General features: G+C 42.8%; 1 long non-coding RNA gene across 2 annotated transcripts in view; it reads right to left on the bottom strand.

Moving 5' to 3' along the window:
* Positions 1 to 2,691: 2,691 nt before the first annotated feature.
* Positions 2,692 to 6,000, bottom strand: part of LOC140696675 (uncharacterized) — a 28,920-nt gene continuing 25,611 nt past the window's right edge. Inside the window, exons 2-3 of one of the 2 annotated variants that reach the window (XR_012073190.1) lie at positions 4,902 to 5,070; positions 2,692 to 2,762 (exon numbers count right to left, since the gene is read on the bottom strand). This is a non-coding gene — a long non-coding RNA (uncharacterized lncRNA). Of the gene's footprint in view, positions 2,763 to 3,926; positions 4,770 to 4,901; positions 5,071 to 6,000 lie in introns of those variants that run through there. The other variant, XR_012073189.1, reaches the window with a different exon arrangement.

Raw genomic sequence — 6,000 nt, 5'->3', positions numbered from 1 at the left:
TGAGTCTCCCTTCACTAAAATATAACCTCTGAGAACATCTACCTGGTCTGTCTTGTCCGGGGCTGTGTCTTCAGAACAAAGAACCATGCCTGGCACACGGGAGTTGCTCAATAAATTTTTGTTGAGTGAGAGAACAGAGTTATAAACTCACCATCACAGTTCTAGCTTTGGAGAGAGAACAAGAGAGGAAGAAGACAAACAGAAATTAGAAAGAGGACAGGGAACCCAGTCATGTTTTTAAGGGCCTCCAAGGGCACACAAGAGGACAGTGCCTCACATGCACTGAGTCCCCAACAAATGGTGGCTGTGTTTGTTGATCCTATTATCCACTGATTTCCACACTCAACTGAACTTCATGCTTTCATGGGTCCTGTGAGGTAGACTTTAGTGTCCCCAGTTTAGAGAAAAGGCAGCTGAGGCTGAGAGATGTTAAGTCAGACAGGCCCGTCAAACAGCTAGAGAGTGGCGGCACTGACTCTGAAGCCAGAGATGGTTTCCCTCCCACCTGTCTATGACTTTGACCATCGTCTCTGAGATTCATGGCCGTGGCCTTATATCCCTGCACTTTCTCTTTTTTAAACAATGGGGGCTGAAAAGAACTTGTCTCCTAAATCCTAAATGTGACAAGGTAAGAGATAACACTCAAACCGTGTTTCAACATCTTGGAAGAGGAGCAGCTGAGGATGACAAAGTGCCTCTTGATTATCTGGGATGCCAGAACTGTGTCCACGTGGATAAGGTGAGGGCAACAGTGCAACTACAGCAGGTCTGATGTGCTCGTTTCTGTTCCTATCCATCCAGCTTCACCTCTGGATCTGTGGTCTCTTGTAAGCCATTTACTAGGATCCGAGTTTTTCCCATCAATTGTGTTGTCTGACTTTGCAAACAGAACATAATGCGGTTAGACAGAATAATCACAAACCTATTCATAAATTGACTTTTTCCATTTGAAGAACTTTATCAAGAATCAGTTTCCAAAGGAATCAATGCTTGATTTTTTTTTAAAGAATAAAAATAGCATGCTGGGGGTACTATTTACCATAGCCAAGACATAGAAACAACCTAAATGTCCATTGACAGATGGCTGGATAAAGAAGATGGGTTATGTTTATATAATGGAATACTACTCGGCCATAAAAAAGAATAAAATAATGCCATTTGCAGCAACATGGATGGACCTGGAGATAATCGTATTAAGTGAAGCAAGTCAGACAAATATCATATGATATCACTTATATGTGGAATGTAAAAAAAGTACAAATTTTATTTATAAACCAGAAGTAGACTCACAGACATAGAAAACAAACTATGGTCACCAAAGGTAAAGGAAGGGAGGGATAAATTGGGAGTCTGGGATTAACAGATACACACTACTAAATACAAAATAGATAAACAACAAGGACCTACTGTATAGCACAGGGAACTATATTCAATTTCTTGTAATGCACTATAATGGAAAGGTATCTAAAAATATATACATATGTATGTACATGTGTAACTGGGTTACTTTGCTGTACACTTGAAACTAACAGTGTAAATAACTACACTTCAATAAAAAATAAAAATAAAAAAAATAGCATGCTGGGAATGGAAAGTGGTGCAGCCACTCTGAAGACACGGTTGGGCAGTTTCTTTAAAAAACGAAACGCATACTTACCAGATGACCCAGCAATTGCATTTATCCCAGAAAATTGAAAATATATGTGCACACAAACCTGTATACAATTGTTCACAGCAGCCGTAATTGAAATAGCCAGCAGACTGTGGCACATTCATGCCAGGGAATAGTGCTTAGTAATACAAAGGAATGAACCGTTGGTACACTCAACTACTTGGATGGATGGCAAGGGTATTATGTTGAGGGCAAAGAGCCAATCCCCAAAGGTCACATACTCTATGATTCCACTAATATATCCCCAAAATGACAAAAAAAAAATAGAAATGGAAAACAGATTAGTGGTTGCCAGGGTTTGGTTGTGGTGGAGGAGGGGCAGGTAGCAAGAGGAAAATCTCTGCAGTGTTGGAATATTTCTGTGTCTAGACAGTGGGGGCAGTTACACAAATCTACACGTCATAAAATCACAGAGAACTATGCACACACATTGTACCAATGTCTGTTTCCCAGAGGGTGTTTCTCACTTGATGCCACAGTGCCTTGTGCACATTCAGAAAACACTATTCTCTCTAAAATCAGACACTCTAATAGAAACAATTAAGATAAACCATGTTCCTGGGGTAGTCCCAGGAAACTCCTTTGAGTTCCAGGTCAATCCCAAATCACAGTTCTTTACAGCTAGATGTAAAGATAACTAAATTTTGAGGGTCCTTCTATTGGTTTGAAACCTCAGGAGCTTCCCAGGTGAACTCTGAAACTGGCCCCTGTACAAGGAGGGCAAGGAGAGACGGAAAAAAGAGGTGTCTCCCCCAGATTGGTAAGTGGCAGTGTTACTAAGCAAGGAACTTACATAGAAGGCTTGTCCTGGGCAGCTGCGAGATGAATGGATCTCTGCATCTTGAGTTTAGATGGAGACTTTCCCTGGTTCAGTCATGTATTCAGTCCAGATGGTCCCAACACCTTATTCTCTCAAGGCTGTGACCTTGAAAATGGCTCCCACTGTGGGAACAGCGGGCAAAGCATACATTCCAAGGACGGGGTTGGGGGGTGGGGAGCCTCTACTTGGCCGTGTCCAGCTCACAGGTAAAGCAGTGGTCACGTCGTCTCAACTTCCTCCAGCACCTTCCATACTGGTTTCAACTCAATTCTGGAAGCAATGATTGAAAATATATTTATTCAAGGATGGTGCTTTCCTCTGTATTTTCCCGACTGAAATAAGTAAGTTCAGCCTCGATGTCTATTTCGTTCTGTGGTTTAGTCGGCCGTGGCAAGGGGGCCAGCAGGTGATGTAAATACGTCAAATAGGAGTAGTGAGACTTACAGTGAACAGAGGAGGGCACCTCGTTCAAAGTCATTCAAATTCAAATATTACAAAAAGGAAGAAAAACCACACACATTATCCCAGCCCAACAAATTTGCAACCTCTGGTTAGACCGTCCCGGCCCACAGCAGCAGAGTGACTGCTCCCCTATGTAAACAGCCCCACAGGTGCACAGTCACGGAGGTGGAGGCCAGGCTTGTTTGTTTTCTTTTGAATCAGGATGAGAAGGCAGTCATCATGAGGAAGTGGGGAACGTGTTGCCATGAAATACTAAGGGTTCCTCCCAGAGACACCCACCCTTTGAACTGTTTACTTTCTAAAGAGTCTGGCCTGGAACACCAAGGTGTCACTGATGCAATGAAACAGAATGCAACTCTTAAAAACAGCTAGTAGGTTGGGCACATTGGGGTGCAAAAGGCTGCCACAAAGTATCCCTGAGTATTCTGCTCCCTCTCAGTCCCAGTCATCCAAAGCGGCCATTGGTAACATTTGTATCGTCCTGGAGAAATCGCCAGGAAAGCAGAAGAAAAGTTGCAACAACAATCAGGAGTTCCTAAAATCTTGCTTACTGTTGAATTTCTGTGGCGCACCATCATTCTAAGTCCCAAGAATCACTAAATCTGTTAGACTTAGCTGCAGATACCCCTCCCACGTGTCCATTCCCCCATCTTCGAGCAAAATCATTCTCAATCTATTAATGCAGACTGGAAACCTGGAAGCTGCCATTGTGTGAAATTCAGAAGCTCATTTGATTCAGGATCCAAATTGTTTATGAATAAAATATGTAGCCCTGATGCCTGTTTACTAGTAAGTGTTATTCAAATGGTGACATCTGGTCTATTATACAGTCCGATGTAATTTGGGTCCTGGGTATGTTGTGTGTTCCTCTGTCCCCTGTGGGTAGGATGCTCTTACAAATGCCTTCCTTTTTAATTCCAGGACGCCCAGGATTATTTGGACTTTTTTTTTTAATTATAAAGCAAATATAGGTCAGTTTTGCCACATTTTTGGACACTCGTTTATTTATTTATTTAGTCAATGGCTTTTATTGAACAGCTACTATGTCCGAGCCACCATGATAGAAGCCTGAAAGGAAAGAATAAGTAAAATATAGTGCTCGTCCTCAGCAAAATCCAGCAGAGAGAAACAGAGTAGGTGGACACTGGCGATGGTCTGTGTAGCATGTATTCCCTGCTTAGGCCTTCCAGACAGAACTCTAGCTGAAGGGTAAACCCATTCCTTTTGTCAGTGATTAGCAGGAGAAAATCCTTGTCAGTGAGTCATGAGAAGAGGTGCGCTGGGAGCTTCCCTCGTGCTCTTCAGAAGGAAATTCTGGAAGCTTTTTCTGTCTTCCTCTGATGATATTGTTCATGGATTATGTGTCTGGAACAGCTGCATCTAATTCATGACCAGCCTGAGGATGGAACTGATCCATGGAGAGGTACAGAGCTGAGAACGTCACGGGCAAATGGAGTCAGTCAACGGATTAAGGCAACTGAAAATGTGTCCTATGTCTGGGCTTCCTCTTAGGGGGCCCAATGAATTTCTTTGTCATTTAAGCCAATTTTGAGTTGGGTTTCCTTAATTGCAAACAAAATTGTTTGATATATATTTCCCCAAATCTCTTCCCAAGGAGAAGATCCTTGGTTGACACCATTTCTGCCTCAGTGCTGATACTGACAGGTAATGCCGCACACGTCTCATCACACAGGCTTCTTCTGACTGTTCTTCTTCTCAGTTAAGGCCCCTGAGGTTATCGGACACTTCGTCCTCGCTCTTTGCCCTTGTAGTTAACGGTGTTCCTTCACCTATTCCCAACTAATTTAACCTAAACTGCAACATGAGAAATGCCAGGTTGGCATGGGGAAGTTTCTCAAAATATAATGGTTTCTGTAGGTATATTTTCAGCTATAAAAATTATTTTTAGTAAAAATATATTTAAAATTAGAGATCGATTGCATTCACCTGACATGGCCTTTGGATAATTTGGCTGAAATAAGGCCACAGACACAGAGTAGACAGTCTCTTAAGAGTGGTTCCAGCCCCAGCAGCCTGTGAATCATGGCTCTATGTGTAGCAGACACAGCAGAAAGCGAGCTGAACTCTCCTCATTGCTATCCTCAGTAGGAAAGGGCTGAAAGAGAAAAAAGATGGGCATTTAGGGTGGCTTAGTTGAGGGACAGGGTCCAACATCAATATGGCTAATTCTAACACTGAGTATCTGCTGGTCTTGAACTAGCTGTGGCTTTGGGTTTTCATCCATCAGTATTTATATCAACCATAAAGGATGTCATTCTGGGTGTAAACCTCATCAATTCAAAATTGAGGGGCAGGGTACCAGGGAGAAAGAATATTCTGGAACTGATTTTACGAAGGTTGTGTTGATTCCTGGTGCATCCTACCCACCACCTCTAACCTTGTTTGCATATCATCATGAGCAGCCAAAGTCTCTTTGAGGGGTTCCTCTGAGAATACCAAAGTGACACAGAGTCGGTTACTGATTAACTTAGGTTACCATTATTTTAGACTATTATGAAACTATTATTTCAATTTTAAGGTAATAATCACAAATAGCTTAAGGATAACTCTCACATGACTTCCCTCTATCCCGCATTGCTTGTCCTAGTGTTTTAAATGTAATAGGTTCTGAAGTACCCCAGGCCTTCTATTCAGCATGTGTAGGAGTCAATAAAGGGCAGTAGCTTGAAGCAAATTCTATCTTTCCAAGAGGTTCTGAAATACAGCAACAGAGGCCAAAGAAAAGCATCCTGCTCTCACTTTCTTACCTCCAACAGGGTCAAAAGGGAGCCCCAGATATTCCACTTTGCCCAGCTCCTAACATTCAAAGCCTAAACACCTCTGCCTTGAATCCCCCAGGACAAATCTCATTATGCCCCGTACGTACACATCAATCACCCTAATAAGGCCCAGATTCTCAGGTCATCCGAAATCTTCCTCACTCTAGCCCCCACAAAGCTCTGCAGAGCCCCTGCTCAGTCCCGGTTCTGACTCCTCGGAACTCTCAGAACCCTTCCCACTCTGCCCTCTGCAATTCCCAGTCCAC

The sequence above is a fragment of the Vicugna pacos genome, chromosome 5 (assembly GCF_048564905.1).
Source record: "Vicugna pacos chromosome 5, VicPac4, whole genome shotgun sequence".
In the NCBI taxonomy this organism is placed as follows: Eukaryota; Metazoa; Chordata; class Mammalia; order Artiodactyla; family Camelidae; genus Vicugna; species Vicugna pacos.
The sequence above is the reverse complement of the archived record's forward strand: the minus strand, read 5'-3'. Positions and strand labels throughout refer to the sequence as shown.